Source organism: Melopsittacus undulatus, chromosome Z (assembly GCF_012275295.1).
Source record: "Melopsittacus undulatus isolate bMelUnd1 chromosome Z, bMelUnd1.mat.Z, whole genome shotgun sequence".
Lineage (NCBI taxonomy): Eukaryota > Metazoa > Chordata > Aves > Psittaciformes > Psittaculidae > Melopsittacus > Melopsittacus undulatus.
The window spans coordinates 61,051,398-61,069,389 of record NC_047557.1 but is presented as its reverse complement, the minus strand read 5'-3'; the positions used below and the strand labels follow the sequence as shown (position 1 = coordinate 61,069,389).

Below are 17,992 nucleotides of genomic sequence, written 5' to 3'. Positions count from 1 at the left end.
ACCTCTCCCCGCGGTTGGCAGGCCTCACCGCCGCCAGGACAGGAGCAGCCGCACAGGGTGAAGCCACTTTAAAGCGCCCGAGCAGCTGCCGCGAAGCTGGGAGAGAGGGCAGCAAGGGCCTGCTCTTACCGGGAGCGAGGAAAGCCAGCCGCCGCTACTCGCCGTCAGGGACTGCTGAGCGCGGGGAGAAAAGGGGTAGGACCCGCGTGGCTCCGCCCCATCGCTCGAGGACGACCGTGGGGGCATGGCGGCTGGTGGCCGAGCGGGGAGGCGGGAGGAGAGGGAGGGCAGCCAAGCGGGGCAGCCCGTCGGGGTGCTCTTCCCTTTCTGCCCGCAGTCTTCTCTGAGGTTGGCCCCGCGGGGAGCCGCTGCTGCTGTGGGGCGGCGCCTCTGTCCGGGGAGACGAGGCGAAACAAGGGGGCTGTGCCCCGTGGGAAGGGATGGCCTCACGTCAGGGATGGGCAGCGTGGTGGCAGCGGAGCCGAGGCCAGGCCTCTGTTAGGGACCAAGCCACGGCAGAGCTGGAGCTCTGTAAGTCGGGCGCCGGGGCATGAGCTGTGGTGTGCTTTGACCTGTGATCTACACGCTCCCAGCCATGCACCTGCTCCGCTTCAGAAGGGGTCCCAGGGTCCTGCCTCTGAGGCCAGGACTGGCAAAAAAATGGGTTTCCCTTAGGATGGCCTGAGACAGGGCTGCTTACTTGCACAGTGTAATGGGTTGCACCGCAGGGCTGGGGGAGAGCCCACTGCCTTGGCTGTCACCAAAGACACCCTGTTACTTATAAACTGGTCAAGATCAATATCCTGACGCCAATATTGAAGAATGACGTCTGAGTACAGGACATCCAAAAGAATCTCATGAACATCATGACCACAGCAGAGTGTTATGGGGTGTTAGACAATGTCCAGTGTGCCCATGACTGTATGGTTTGGGCCTGAATACTTGAAAAAGTATGAAATTCTAGGCAAATAATCACATAAATAGGAAAGGGGCATTTCTGAGGAAGAATGTAGATGTGTCTTACAAGGCTGGAGAAGGTCTCAGAGAACAGTGGCTCAGAGACTTGCTGAACACTAAGAGTTGGAACTTGAGGAAAGGAAGACCTTTAATGTTTTGGTTTTTTTTCCCTGAAGAAAGCTCAGACTAAGAGCAAATGGCTGCTTGCTGGCTTTGCCCCAGAGGAGTGTGTCTCAGGTGAGCAAGCCAATGAAAGGAGTGAAAATGGAAGTGCTTTAATCTGCCAGGAATGCAGTATGAAACCCCAAAAATGCCCAAGATGGCTCTCCTAGGGGTTAGATTCCTGCACACTGACCTGTGCTGGCAGATCCTCCTGTGTATGCAATGTCCAGCTGTAACTTGCAGACCAAGGGAAACCAGTGGTAGGATCTCAGGGTCTAGCAAACAAAAAACATTGCATAGGGTGCTTTTTTTTTTTTTTTAACCAAATACTGAAATCCTGGCATTGGCACACTTACTGATTTCACTGGTACAATTAAGACCTCTAGGGCCCCTCTGTAGCTAAACATACTATTATCCAACTTGATGCCTCTAAATGTCCTGTTATTTACAAAATACTCTACTTTTGTATTGCCATTAAAAATCTTTCCCTAGCTGGCCTGTTCAGGGTAAAAATCTCCATGAGATGTGTAAGGACACAGAGGCCATGATGGGATTGGAAGATAGGCTGCTCGTTCAAAGGTTTGTGGTAATGCTCTCTGAAAGTTATCGCAGGCTGGTGCTTGCAACATGAGTATTTGAGGCTGTCATTCATGTCAGCAGGGCTGAGTTTACAATAACATGGTTTACTTAGAAGATTATTAAGTTTGTTGGTTTGTGTCCTTTCCAAGACTGCTAGGAGTACTACAGTAGATCCATTGTTTTTTGAGAAGATGTTTAATGAAATGGGTTCTTAGTTTTAATACTGGATTACAAGAATGTCCAACAGCTTTATTGGGCAATCGTGCATTGTGCTGAATCAGGGATAAAGAAAATGACTTTCAGTTCTTGCACTGAAGATGGATGCAAACTGGAATAACAATGCCTTTCATGTGGCAGTCATGAGTGTCCCAGGGCTTGTGAGTTCCTGTTTTTTAGAGTTTTAAATTAAATTATTTCACAGCAGATGAGGAACTGTGTGTCAGTATTTGTCCTTTCTGCCTTACTGTGTAAAGCCATTTACAAGAGACTTCTTCTAACCTCAAATTCCTTCCAGAGTGTACTTTGAGGTTATTCACCAAGCAGTGTTCTAGAAATCTGGGGAGTCTATCATGTCTGTTCAGTTGCTGACTTCACTGTCCTGCTGTAAACACATTTTACTCATTCTGATCCTATCAAGAAATTACAAATACTTTGGATTTCCAAGGAATGATTTCAGCTCATTACACTCAGGAAAGCCTTAACATACAGCAATTAGTAGAGTTCTGTCTTGTGGTAATCTTCCAAGAAGCCTCAGCTGATCACTGAGGTTGCAGCAATCACAGATTGTTGCAATTGCCCTTAAACTGGGCTTGAACTGAGGTGAGGGGGAAGCTATAAACAACAGCTGTCAGCCTAGAGCTATTTGCCCTTTGAAGTAATCATTCCAAAGAAGTGTCCTCCCATAGCACTGTCTGCACATGTTCTGCTTTTACTGGCTATCTGCAATATAATGAAATCACCTGACGATGTTCCCTCTGGAGTGCTGTGCCCCCACAAGCAGCATCTAAGGGTACATCGTATAGCATACTATGTTCTGCAGAACATGATATAAATTCATATTTTCAAATTAATTCAGCACTCAGTAAAAGTGTTTCACTCCTGGAAGCCATCTATGAGCAGGCTTGGGAACTGATGAGGTGGTAGCTTTCAGGGCTACAGCTTGTTCTAAGTACAGGAAAATAAATTGATTTGGCAGCTCACAAAGAATTCATTTCACCACTTGTCACATACATCCGTGTGTTTTAAGCTGTTTGAATTGTTATTTGTAACAGTAATAGTGTCTCTAAGAAGACTGTTTAGAAATACCAGAGTGGTTTCTGGTTATTTAAATAAGTGGGGGCCTGCTGCTTCTCTAATTAGATAAGTATGCATCCTGTAAAGGAAATGCTCTAATCGGCATATTTTTAACAAATATATTATAATTTGCTTATGGTCTTAGCACTGATTTACTTAAATGCCTTTCTTCAAATGAGTCTTCAATACACATAATTACAGAAATGCTTACTGAACTTCATAGTTAAGCTTCAGTACCAAAACAAAGGTTGACGTTCTGCCATCTGCTGGTTAAATGGGGTTTTAGCGGAGGTTTCGTGTCATTCACTGGCCTCCACTAGAAGGGCATTGGCTTGGGAGTTCAGATCCCTCTTCTGATTCTGAGTCAGAATTCACACAAGTTACTCAGGAACCACACACTTCTCTTGCTGAGTAAAAGCACTTGTCTGGCTCTGCAAAACGAACTGAAGAAAAGGGAGTTTAGAACTGGATTATGTACCCAAAATCAAAGCATAAACAGACAGACCAGTAAGACTGCTAACACTTGATTGTCAGCACTGTACCTTTAACACCAGGCTACATAACAGTATTGCAGAATTTCTTCAGATGTAGATAATCTCTGACCAGTTTATAGTCACTGTACTGAGCATCAGAAAAACTGTGTGCACCACAGAAGTCAGAGGGCAGTTCCTGTCCTTGTTGAGAATCATGTGCACGAAATGCGGAAGTCTTTGCTGGCCACCAGTGTGTTTCTCTGCATAGCTGAAATGGTGTAGAGGATTTTACCTGGACTAAATTATTGGGCGTGCTCACCCTAAAACATCCCACATTCAGAACATAATTTAAACTGTTGGTGTGTATGCAATGTACAATACCCTTGCACACAGGCTGGATCTGTGCTGTTCACAGTTCGTGTTGCAGTTGCTCAGAAAGACTGAGCTCAGGACTCTGGCAGAAAATGTTATTAATCTGATGGAGTGGGGGATAAACTATTGTAAAAAGTTTGTAGAAGAAACAAACTCTGGAGCACAGGCTGCTGTGTTATATACTATGTGGCCAGCCTCAGCCCTCTGTTTTCACTTTGCAGCCTACAGAACTTGTACATGGTTGCTAACCTCTACCCAAGAGGCATGTTTCCTACTATATGCTCGTTGTCATGTATTTAGTGACTGGTAAACTTAGCCTTGAGCATTTACTACTGCACTATTCTACCATTCCCTGTACTGACTAGTAATTATCTGTAGTTGCCCTAACATCCGGAATTTGGTTTACCCACATCCCCTGGGGCCTATTCGAGTGAGTGCACTCACTTATAAGAAGCAAATTGATGGTGAATTTCTTTTTCATAGCTCACAACTCAGGAGTTACTCAAATAGCAGGGAGGTTTCTTACAAAAATAGGAGAAACAATAACACTGTATTTGCATTAATTTATATTTTTGCTGCAATGTGGAAACAACTCCATATTCAAAATTTTGACTTGATGATAGTGTTTATGTGTAAGTGTGTGTATAAGTCTGTTTCATACTCCCAAGTGCACAGGGAGTGTTTTCTTTGTATGCCTCTGAGTTACGATGTTGAGTGTCTTTAATTTGCTCAGGAAGGTGTTTCTCCTCCAAGGTGCTTTTATTTTCATGGTAACTATTATTTAAAGAAGTATCTGATAGTCCTTGGCTCAGCTGTTCACTACATTTCTGGGTAGAGCAGTCAAAAAGAGCATAAAGGGCTACTTCAGCCGCAAGGTCTATAGAATTTTGACTGGTAGATTGACAGGGCTCTGCAGCAGCGGTGCCTTTGCTTTGTCCAACTGATTTCAGGGAGAGAGCAATATCTGTGTCAGAAACTTCACCAAGGAGTGATTTCAGATTCTTCCTATTTGCTTCGTCTTTAGAATGACTTAAAGACTCTGAGTCAGTCTGGATGAAGTCATGACCAAGTTTCTCTTGTTTGTGAGCAGCATCTTGCTCTACTAGATTTTTATCAAATTCCTTAGCCAATTTCATGAGTTCCTCTTCAGGATTTTTTATTTTAATATCTCTAGATTAAAAAACAAAACAAAACAGAAAGAAAGTCAGACCTTCTGAAAAGGTTTAGCTAAGCTCAAATAGAATGACTGTATGAGTTATTCATTCTCTAGTTTTAACAACTACAAAGAGCATGACTTAATCCCACCATTTTCAGTGCAGAGTTAACATTCAATCTTTCTGGTAATTCCCAAGAAATACCCATTAAGAGGAGATAACAAGCCTGAAATTAAATACATTCTGTATGGAAATGTACAGTTACATGGTTCACTATACGTAAAGGAACACCATATAACCTTTTTTTAATGAAAGCCCGGCTGTGATGGGCAAAACAAAACTGTAATTTATCTCGTACAACTTAACTTTATCCTAGTTCACATTTTTACTTCTCCAGGTGTACAGGGAATAGCATCCTCACCAATCCAGCTTTATAATGTTTAGCAATCTGATTTCAGGTAAAGATTGGAGTAGACCCACACCCTGCATTAAAGTTGCTACATCAGATAAAACCAGATCATATCTGTTGAAAGCCACAGATAGGAACTAAACCAACACAAGTTCAGTGAAGACAGGAGCCTGAATAAAAATAACTGAATTTTACTTTGATCCTCAAATCTAATACTGTATTTACTTTGGGTTTACACATAATCTGCAATATTCATGTTACAAACTGTATTCTGGTTTATTTTAGTATACTACTAAGGAGCTGGTTCAGATATATTGTCTTTATCCACTTAAAGCAGCATTAACAGATCAGAGAATTTTAAAGAAATCATATTCTGCATGTTTCCAGGAAAAAAAAATCTGACTTCTTCCATTACAGCTCATTTATACAAGGAGACTTTAAACAGAAATAAATTAAGTTTAGGAATTAAATGAAGTTGTTTCACAGCTTCGAAGTTGAGCCTTGGTTTTGAATTCTGAAACATAAGAGATATACTGCATAAACTGATAAATTGTCTAGAGGGCCAGAGCCATGGGATGTAGGAAATTACTGCATATAAGCAAGCAAAAGTAGTTTGAACTGTACTAACTTCCAGGGTAGCTCAGGGTAGGTTTTCTTTTTAATGAGATATATATATATTAAATTATTATTTTAAGAAAAAGGAAAAAGCAACTTATAGTTGCAAATGCAAATTTACATTTATGACAGGGCTGTAATCCGGAAGGAAGTAGCATCCCTTACCAGTGATTTTGTAATTCTTAAGTATAATTTCTTGCAAATATGCCAAATAGTGAATACATTTTAAATGTCCCAATCAAATATGCAAATAGGAACAATGTGTTCTCTTATTTCACTTAAGAAAAAGCAAAGAATAAGCAAACAGTCTTATTTTCACTTTCCAGGCTGTAGACATCAGGTTCACAGCAAAGCATAGACTTAAGGTAAAAAGGCAAATATTTAGAATAACAAAGCAATGTTACTGTGTTTATATTATTGTGAAGTCTCTCTTATCTGAGCCTTTTTCTTGTACTTCAGCATTCAAGGGCATTCAAAGGCATTCAAAATGCTTAAAAACAGCTGTCAAGTAAATCTAGTATGGAAGAAACTCTTACCTTTTAGCAGATTAGTGATTAAGAATAAATAAACACTACTGTAACTAAACCTGAGCCTTCACTAAGGCTGTAGGACTATTCTGTCTGATGACTGAATATACAGAGCATTGTTTTAGGAAGCAACGATTACCTGAGGAGCAATATGATAAACAGTGTCTGAGATTTCTACACTGTATCTACTGGTAGACTGGTTTTTCCATTGCCTTTGAAAACAAACAGGAAAACTTCTTAAAAATTGCTAAATAATTTGATTTATAAAGTGCAGTATATGTAAAATAATTCAAATATATGTGTTAAAATCAGAACTTGATTCAGCATTACATTGAAAAAAAATATCGGTTATTAATGGATTTCTAACAAAAATAACACCAAACAACCTACCCATGATAATGGAAAGGGATTTTTTTGAGACATTTGGTAACTTTCACTGAACTCCTACTGCATGCCTCAAATAGGCACACTGAGTCTGGATTTTGTTAGCATTACTACTCTGCGTGCAACTGCTGAATAAGGATCCCAAAAGATTTCTTGCTGTACCTCATTGTCATTAACAGTTGAAAGTAGGTGTTCGGGATTTCCTACTCAATGATCTCTTTGGTGTTTTATGTAAATATTATGTGAACAGGGAGATGATTCTCATTAAGAACAACAAATAAAAGGCTAAAATAACTTAGAACATACAATAGAAGAAGGCATAAGATGCTTCAGGAACTTTTAAGTTAGGAAAATCAAGTTCACACTAATTAACATTACTTTCAACAGGAATATTTTCACAACTATACACTTAATGTAAAGTATTACTTACCTGAGTTACATCACCACAGAGATAACAGAGCATTACAACTCTAACAGCTATACACTCAACACCTCAACACCTGATACAAGGATGAGAAGTGTCAATCCTACTACTTGAGAGAATATTGATTTCAGCTTAAGTTAAAGAGATAAAATATGTATACCTATATAGGAGAATCTTTTGTATTCTTGCTTTCTCTGTGTCTTTCACTCAGATTCTGATTTGGGCCTCCAACCTATCTTTGTCTGTATTTCCCCCTCTGTGCCTTTCCATCTCGACTGTTAAAAGCAGGAATAGAGCTATTCTAAACCAGATTGCGGCTGTTTGACATCACTAAGTGAACTGAATGCTCAGACTCAGCTTTTCACACCAGCCCTTTAGAAATGACGTTGCAGATGTGGAAGCCTACAGAAATAATTTTGAAAGATGCAATTGTTCCGTGAGAAGCATCTTTGCACTTCAGCAGTTAGCACGGCCAGGCTTTATTATCTCCTCGAGTGGATTAGCATCCTCAGTCAGCTCTAAGGACCTGCCGCGGGAAGATGCTTTCCGTCACTCCTTGACAAGAACAGCCCCTTCCCAAGGCACACAGGGGGCAGAAGGCGGGGGGCTCACCGCACCGCTCCTCACTGGCAGGGCCCGCCTCTCCCGCGGCTCCCGGGACAGGGCCCCGGGACCGCTCCCGTCCTACCTGCAGCACCGCGTACCGCCTCACCCACGGGCAGGCCCGGGCCCGCACAGCCTTGCGAGCCCCTGGCAGCAGCCGCGTCCTCCGCGGAGAGCTAGCTGTGCGAGCTCTAGAGTGGTTTTATTTTGTAAAGAGTATGTATCATTAGCGAGGTTTACAAAATATCTAAAACCGTGTCAATGTAACTAACAAAGAGAAGTGACTTTATGGTACAGTTCATCTCTCATTCTTGTTAGCGCTGGAAAAGTGAAAATCAATAATAGCGATCTCAGTGAAAAGACTAAGATTTGTGAGAGGACAGAGGTTACTAAAATAATTAAATTATTTTGACAAATACTTCCTTTCTCCAGAATGCTTTTAAATGCTTTCTGAGATTTTTGAAGTGAGCTGTGTTGGGCGTTTTTGTTCCCAAGCTGCACTTTCATTTAAAATTCATTTCTTTTTAAGGACTGAAAGAGAAGTGAAGAAAACACACACACACACACACACATTCATAATTTGTCTCCAGTGGAAACATATGCATGCATTTTGATCACCTGAGACCAGGTGAAAAGACAAATCCTTCATGCCAGATGTTCCTTGGATAATTTGTTTGATTATTTTTTTTAAACAGTGTGGGTACAATTTAGTACAATTATATGATACTTTAAATATAAATATGTTTTGTCCTAGGGAAGAAACAGTTAAATAAATAGTGTATGGAGCTGAGTAGCCACCTGTGGTACGTTCCTAAAGCAATATGATAAACAGGTTACAGTCTCTTTGCTGCTGCAGTTAGACTTCTGGCAAGACAGGTATCAAGAAAAGCCTTCTAAACCTGTGAGGACCTGTCTGCTTCTTTGGTTGTGTACAAACAGCAAAACACAAAAGCAGATGTTAACAGAAGCAAAATATATCTAAGGTTGTGCACTGCTGTGTTCAGCCTAGAGTTCTGCAAAAGTCCTCAGGAAATTTCAGTGGTCCCAAGAGCAAGAGTCTCTGGCTGTGGTTCCTTGCACAATGAAGACTGCCTTTAGCCTTGTTGTGTGCTTCTGCAGAGTGTGGCTCAGCAACGCTCAGGGATGTACAGAGGGACACCAGATGTAACTTAGGTGCCTGATACTTTCTACATAGGTTTCCCATTCAGAGCTGGCTTGGATATTTCTCTGCAGCACTGCCTTGTGCCGTATAGGCATACTCTGGCATGCCTGGCTTCCCATCTGTCAGAAAGAGGTAATAGTACTTACTGCAGCATGGGTTGTCCTGGGGATAACCATGAAGCCCTTGGATACCACAGTGAGGGGAATTATATAAACAGGGGAATAAATTTAGATGCTTAATGTAAGATGCATTTATAAATACAACCTTGTGGACCCAAACAAAAATAACCTAAGACAAAAATAACCTGATATAAAACTCAGCTGTGAAAGTAGAATATTCTAGCCACAGATTTTTATCTTTTTTTCTCCCAGAAATCCTACTCATCCATATATTCTCTTCAGAAGCCTTGGAGTATTTACTAAAATGGAGCACTACGTGGTAGCAGATAGTTTATACAAGTTAACAGAGAAAGATAAGTGTTTTGTTGCCTTCAGTGGGCATCTGAAATTTTAACTTAATGGATGGTATTTTTTTTTAATCCATAGGAGAACACAGGCATCATGTGGTTTTATTAATAGCATTTTGATAGCACAGTTATAAAGCCTGTTCTTGTCTTGCCTTGGAATATCATACTGACCTCACTTATTACAGAATGCTACTTTAATTTTCCAAGGTGAAATGTTCACAGAGCAGAAACTGGTGAGGAAAATACTGCCAAAACAGTTAGTTCTACCTTTATTTTTAAAGTGCTGTCCAGAAGTGCTTGCAGCAATTTTTGCTGATGCATAGGTGGCCTAGAGAGTAAAAGATATGTGAACTTAAAAATACCTGAAGCCTAGCTTGAGAATTTTTAGTAGAGAGTCATTAAATGGCAGTATAATTTACACAAGCATGGCCTAATTTATGCTTTAGCATTCTCTTTTGCTCTTTCTATCCACCATGCCATCTGAGAAATGCAAAAGCTTTGAAAATATTTTACATATATCTCTTTCTCTTTTTTTTTGTCATAGAGATGCATCTTATTTTATTTATCACACTCAGAAAATCTAATCAAATGTGAGCCTATAGTTTAGCTCACAAAGGCCTGATCCAGCACAGCACTTAAGTACCTGCATAACTTCATCATGAAGACATCTTCCATTGCTCATTAACTGTCATTTAAAGGAAATTTTTTATGGCTTGGTGTCTGGGTGTTTAGAGGAAATTATCAGCCAAAATGGGTGAGCCATTTAGAAGAATTAGGTCAGGCAATGAGCAGGCTACAAGTCACAGAGTTCTGTAGGGAGCCCTGGAGGTTCAGGCCCCTTACAGAAAGCTAGAGATCACCACTGAGAGGGCCTTTGAATAGGTTATTTATTATAATGTAGGCTTAATTCCATAGCTGTTCTGCACTGCTCAGGGTGAACTTGTATTGAGGAAATGAGCGATGGTTGTTCAAGGCTGTGGAGACCACTGTTTATAGAACTTATGCCTTAAATCTTGGCTGGCCCAGTTAGCTTCAGGGCACTGCTGCCTGGAGGCAGCTCAACAGCTTCTTCTGGAACAGGTACAGTAATATGGGCATCTCTGCATTGTGCTGGCTTGCCCAGAGTAGGCTTGCACCAGGGAATGATGAGGAGGAGTCTTGAGGCAGTCATTCCCCATCCACTCACTTGTTGCTCCATTTGGCTTTGTTACCAAGGAGCTTTCAGTGCTTTTCACCATTCACTCATGTCCATACTATAGTATGTACATTGCAGGTGATCCTCCCAGCTGAGGTGCACCCTATTCTAGGTTATTGTTTATACATGAAGAGGAGATTTAAATAAGGGCAGGACCAAAACCTCTTCATAGAAATTACAGCTGCAAGGTTTTTTTTAATGGTGTCACTGGTAGAAATTATGTAAGAGCATTTTAACATCAAGTATGAAGGCAATACAACAGAACATAAGGGTTATGGTAGAACAGTTGTGGTCATTTGCAGTCAAGATAATTCTGAAGTCAATTGTAATAACAATATTTAGAAAAATAAGCATGATCCTCTGAATGAAGAGTGTAAGAGCAAGCCACAAGGAATTCTCTGAGAATAGAAGCATATTAGAAAAAGAGGAAACTGGATCAGAAAGGCAATGTGTTGAAATTCAAGACAGGCATTGTTAGTAAAATGAGCAGGAAAATACAAGTAAATAATGCTATTATCATAAAAATATGGGTTAACTTCTGGATAGACTCTGCAAGGGTTAATACACTAGCCACAAATTATGTGAAAATGCTCAGGATAATTAATTCAATAAATATTGATCTATTTTTGTACTGGCTAAAAACTCAAAGTCTAGAGTTCAACTTGATTAGATGCACACTGCTGCAGCTGCCCAGCATCTAGTGGAGCATCAATTGAGGCATACTGTCAATTTTCACTTTTATAGGCTGCTCAGACAACACTTTAACTCTGCATTGAGGGACTTAATGTGCAAAATAATGAGCAAAACTGACTGTAAGCCTCTGGGAGGAGAAAAGCGCCTTGTCTCTGTGGCAAACAGCTGACTTTCCCACTGCCTCTGCACACCAGCAGTGGTCAAACAGCACAAGACTTTGGTAAGTAGAAAGAACAGTGTTCTTCCTGTATTCCTGGTTGCTAATTGCCTAGGGGAAAAAAACATCTATGCATGTCTTACTACCTTAGTGGGGGCTCTGTGTTAACATATGTCCTCTGGAGTTCTTGTGGATAGTAATTGTACTTAAATGGAGCAGTTAAAGTCTTTTTCTAATAACAAATAAAAGCTACTACATTACTAATGAAAGATACAAGAACAGCAGGGAATATTTAACTTTCCTTGGGTGTCATTCATCTATATGCATATTTAATCCACCTGCCGACATTAATTTCAGTGCTTATTTAGGCTTTATTTGCAAATATTGCCTGGTTTTTCTTCCCAAATGTCTGTACTAGTACTTTGCTTTTTTTATTTCTCAGTTTTCCTGCAGAAATTTAATATTCTAAATATAACAGCATTCACAATTCAGGAATATTCCATTTAATTTCTTCCAAAGCTTCCTGAACACATCACATCACTTATGATGTGGCACAGTCAGGATGGGTGTTTCTCTGAAATCTATTTTTTCTGCTTCTGAGGACAGAGAATAATGCATCATGAAGGATATAACCTGATTCCTAGCAACAGTGAGAACACACATGCTGTTGCCTGAAGCACTGGCTGCCCTGCACACCTTGAAAGTTTCTATTTTACATCTCACACTAGGCACTGCTACTTCTGTTTAGAAAGTTGTCTTCTTTTGGCCCTTTGCAAATGTCCAAATCTTTCCATACAACTAAGCCTTCATTAAGATCTACTTTAGTGGTTGCACTAATAGCACACCCGCTGAACACAGCGGCTGAGGACAACACAGTGAAGAAGCCAGAGGTTGGTGTTTCTTTTTATCCTGTTCCTTAGCGCAATATTTAGATGCCATGAGAGTGGGTAATGCTCTGCTACTGCTCTGTGTGAAAATAGTACCTCCATTGTTGATCTTTCAGTGAACAGACTTCCTTATTCACCACAAACCTTAATCAAAAGCTGTGGTTATGCCAAGAGCAATCTACTCAATGAGATTTACTGTGAAATGTTCATTTGAATGCTACCAGGCTTTTGATGCCTCATTTACATCAGTGAAACCCCATTCACTTTTTTTTTTTGTTCTGTTTTAATGCAGTATCTTAATGACCACAACCACTGAAAATCAATCTACTCAACACTGATATCTCAGTCATGTTCCCTATGCTAGCAACTCCTGAGCAGCCAGGTTTAATTGTGTGGTACTTTCAACATATACTAAGACTAAGTCTCTTTTTAAATGTCCACCTCCAAAAAGCATTTACTACTGGCCTGATGCAGCTCTTGTAATTTTTACCTTTTAGGAGATAGTGTTAATGTGTTATTTGGAGAGTAATGCCCAAAGGGACTATTCCACATATAGTCCCATCTGGACGATCTTGTTGCACACTAAAAATTACACTGGCAGTAACTGGTTTAATCCACTTTCAGGGAAAACTTACCTAGGATACAAAACCCTAGCTCTGGAGTAAGCATTCACATGACAATTAGTGAAGGAGTAACTGCTGTGCATCTGCTGCTACTTTAATACTGTTGTTTCACGTTCTTTTTCCTCCCACTACACCCCCAGACAAATGGCAAGGTGTCCTAAGATCCTACCCTGAAGTCTGCCTTCTCAACCTTAATGTAATGCTAACACATGGAAAGAAAGCATTAAAGCATTGTGTTTTTTTTTCCATAGGAAACTAATCTAAGATTAAATTGGCAAACAGAAAGTACTTAGCTTGTCTTTGATCTTTGAAACTCTTCATAATGAATAATTGTGAAGATGCATTCAAGTAGTTGTTGATAAATTGAGCCTCTTAAGCTTTTAGAAGCCAGAGGTCTTGCCACAAGCAGCACTGTGGGCCAGTGGAGTGGTTTATAAGAAAATTCCTGGGCTGAAAGGCAACAGCTTTGTTTTGGTGGTCTCTGAGGGAAGGCTAGGCTGAACTACAGTGCCTAGACTGGGCTGCAGTGGGAAACCGAAGGGTCCAATGCCTTTTCTGTTGCATAACCAGCCTTGTGCCCACTGATACCTGCAGGTGGGTCCCTGGGCTGGGGCTGTGCAGAGGAGCTCTCAGCTCCTCTCCTGGGTTTGCTTCAGGGCCCATCAAGGCTTTAGTGCTGGAGGTGCTGGTGCCTGTCCTCATGCTGCAGTGTGCAGGGTACAGGATCTCTGTTAACTTAGCTGTGGAATGTGATTTGCTGTTAGGTGGTCATTTCCCCTGGCCCATGGGGAATTTAAGGACATCAGCCTCTGCACAGGTAAGTGCCACTGCCACACTGCCTTCCCTGCCTGACCCTTAGATATCACACTTGCCTGAGGCATTGGCTGCCTTGCACACCTTGAATGTTTCTGCTTTACATCCATGACTGTGTGCTGGTCCTGTTCAGCTATGTCACAGAGCACACAAGGAGGTTTTTAACAGTTTTACTTGCAGCATGAATTGGAAAAATCACACTGTTCCTAGAATCTTGAACTGAGTTACACTTTGGGAAGTTTTGTCCCATAAGATGGTGATAGAGCAGGTGAGTAGTCCTGCTGGGAGAAAGCAAGAACTCCTTTAACACCAAAGCTGGATCTAATTTTGAGGTTGTCATTGGTCTGAACTCTGGAGAGCCCTCTTCTGTAAGAAACACAGCTTTATTAAATGGTGTTTTATATACTAGGTTTCTGATACATAATTATAGAAGAGAAGCTGCAATGTGGTTTTACCAACATCAGACCTGTGTTACATGGAAAATTTTTTTCAGTGAGTAGAACTCTTTCCAAACCTAAACCTGTCATTCCAATGTGGAATCTGCCAATTCTCTATGTGGGTGTTTCTGCATATTTTGAAGTTCAGAATGCACTGAGTTAGCTATTCCATAAGAACTACTCATGTGTTCCATAGGTCCAGAGACAAAACATGATTAAATAAACTGACAATCTTTTACAATAAATAAATTAAAGCCTAGTTGGGTTTTGGTTTGTTGTTATTGTTTTGATTGTTTGTTTTTTTTTTCCCAGAGAAATCATTCTGTAACTCTGAGCATATTCCTTATGTTGTCAGGAAGTTATTTGTGCTAAAATGTAGGAGCTGGAAATAAACTATTAAAAGTTAAAAATCAGTGTATTTGGGGCTGAAATAGCTTGCCTGTCATACCATCATATTTGCTAGCTGACTGGATATAACACTTCCGCCTCTCGACCTTGCTATGTTCTTACACAATAAGTTTTTCCTTTCAGCTCTGCTCTGATTATTATTTACAAGCCTCAGTTTTGTTAGCAGAACCAGAGGAGATCCTGAGATAGCAAGAAGTGTAACATATTCTGCAGTGTTGACTATAATGATTTTGTTAAGCTGCAGTTATATTAATTGATGTTATCTCTGTAGGTTTTAATCCACAGGAGGCATAGTTATTTTAGACTGAAGCACTTTCCTTTGATCTAAGTCTCTCTATCCATTTGTGGAGTGGTATATTTTATGTATAAATATTAATATATAAGATAATACATAATTTATTTTCTGGAGTTCAAGAGGATAGGCATTCTAATTTCCTTTTTTTTTTAATAAAGTGTTTTTATTATAAACTTTATCCAAAAAGGTATAATATCTTAATCTGGCTATATAAAGAATCAAATCAAATATCGAAAGACATACCAGCCATTTTGCTGCATAACTTGAAACTGAGCCAGAACTTGGTCTTGGCTATACTTATCTGAGCTTTTGATTCTCTTATTCAGGGGTAGTTGTTAGTGCTTTTAACCAAGAGGTCTGCACTTAATTTATTTCTATTCTGATCAGAGCAATTTTTTAAAAGACTTTCCCAACCACCCCCCACCACCCCCCCCCGGAAGTAAGATGTAGAGCTCCTAGGAAGCAAAACTAAAACTAATTAAATGCTATGTATTCATTAATACTTTTTATACTGTAGGTATGAGAAGTTGCATTTCTCTTTCGCTTTCCATTGATGGCCAAAGAATACACAAATGTGACCTAATACTTTCCTTGTCTCTTCAGTTGTGAGATTTTAGCAAAAAAAAGCCCAAACAAACCATCCCAAAACAGTATCCCACTTAAATGAACATCAGGATTTGCTTTTGAATTAGATAACAACTTTAATTATGAAGAGTCAAAAAAGGTACAAGTCTGAAACTTCTTTTGCCTAGGAAGCTGATACTTCTTGAGCCATTTCCACCAGATTAACCCTCAATTTTCAAATACTAATGCACTTGTTTAAAACAACCCACCTGCCGTGATAGCCCTCTATTTCTTCTGGCTGCCAACGAGGACACATTCAAAGCACTGCCTGTGTTTTAAATTCTTCATTCGTAACAGCCAAAGCTTATTTTAAATTTTCCTTTTCTACCTCCACCATTAATTTATGCCATGCCTCTCTTCCAGTGCCTAGTGGTAGGGAAAGAAACATTCTTAGAGTAAAAAAAGCCTTCTCTAGAATCTTCTCTATTTCAGTCTGTGTCCATTGCCTCTCAACCTTTTCAATGGTCACGACTGAGAACAGTGTGCCTCCTTCTGCTTTCCACCCTCTAATCCTGTATTTATACAACCTTATAAAATCCTCCCTGTGCCTGGGTTTGACCTGGTTGTTTATTGTCAGCTTTTTGCAGCTTGCTTACAAATAAATTGCTTCACAAAAGAGTTGAGTTACTGGCTTTCATAGTACTGAGTGTCAAGTAAGTACTGATACAATTTACTGTATTACTGTCATGGTTTAAAACCTAGTCAGCCATGCAGTCTCTCTCTCACTTGTCCCCCTTTTCTTCCCCCTGCTCCTGGAGGGATGGGAAGGAGAATCGAAAGAATGTAACTCCCACAGATTGAGATAAGAACAGTTTGGTAACTGAGGTATAACATAGATCACTACTGCTACCACCAATAATAATAATGATAAAGGAAATAACAGGGAAATAGAATACAATACCACCCACCGATTGATTATATCCAGCCCGATCGAGCACCGACCAATACCTAGTTCAACCCCACAGTCAACTAGCCCTTCAGGTTACATCCTGGGCATGACATGCTGTGGTATGGAATACTTCTTTGGTCAGTTTGGGTCAGGTGTCCTGTCTCTGCTTCCTCCTGGCTTCCCCTCCTCCTGGCAGAGCATGAAGTTCAGAAATTCTTGGTCAGACTAAACATTTGAGCGGTAACTAAAAACATCAATGTTATCAGTGCTGTTCCCAGGCCGAAAGTCAAAACCACAGCACTGCACCAGCCACTGTGAAGGAGAAAAAATGACTGCTACTGCTGAACCCAGGAGAATTACTTAAAGGATAACAATATGTGATGTGATATTGACAGCGCATAAAAGTAATTTAATTCTGTACATAAACTGGGGCTATTGTACCAGAACTTGCAATTTTCAGTGGTATTAAAGGCTTTTTATACATCACAGTGTGTCCTCTCCCTAGATAGACAGACTACAAGAAGGTTACAAAATGTTCAGAAGACCCAAGGTGTAAAGGTTGCTTGATTTACAGAATTCACCTCCATCAAGTCAGGAAACTTGCAAAAATGAGGATTTTCCTGAATTGTCTGCCCTACAGTTTTATTACGTGAGTTTGCTGCAGTCACTGCAAGAACTCCAAGTACTGCAAAATATTCATCTGGGTATAATACTAAGTAAATTATCTTTTCAGAGGCATCACACTTTGACCCTTTTTACTGATCTGGTCAACATAGGAAATGGATGTTTTTAGAATTTTGCCTGTTTTCATCTGTGTGGCACTTCTTTCTTCTAAGAAGTGGTAGTTTGTTCCCCTTTATTCCATTTTTCAATTATCATCCTGCAAAGCAAAAATTTCTGCATGATCAATATCCCCTTTATATTCACTGCAGCTTGGAGGTTTACACACATCTTTTGGAACAGGCCATTCAGATATGCTGGATATCTCATTATTTTATATACTTATCCATTTATTTATATATAGAAAGACTGGAAGAGCTGTCAAGTCTTTAACAAACACAATCCTTTCATCTCTACCAGCTCTTTATTTTACAATGGAAGCATAAGGGTAGAAATTACTTCTTCACCTAGTCATGGATATCTATAGTTCATGCTAGAGTAGATGGGAATCTTGGTTCTGAATCAAAGCCTTAATGGAATGCCACAAAATCTTTTAAACTGAAACGCTTCAGAACATTTATCCATGAGAATATATAATTCTTTTAGGATAAACGAAGATGTTTTTTCCCCATGATGTGCTTTTACTGTTCATGATATTGGGCTATCTGAAACAAGGCCCAAAGAAGATCTGAATATAAGTTGAGTACTGACTACAGTTTCTGGAGGATGAC

At 40.1% G+C, this 17,992-nt stretch overlaps 1 protein-coding gene across 1 annotated transcript in view; it reads right to left on the bottom strand.

Annotated features, from left to right (window-relative positions):
- Window positions 1-322, bottom strand: part of ACO1 (aconitase 1) — a 35,099-nt gene extending 34,777 nt beyond the window's left edge. Inside the window, exon 1 of the mRNA XM_005141480.4 lies at window positions 130-322. The gene's annotated coding sequence lies outside the window, so the exon portion shown is untranslated. The remainder of the gene's footprint in view (window positions 1-129) is intronic.
- Between the last annotated feature and the right edge of the window lie 17,670 nt (window positions 323-17,992).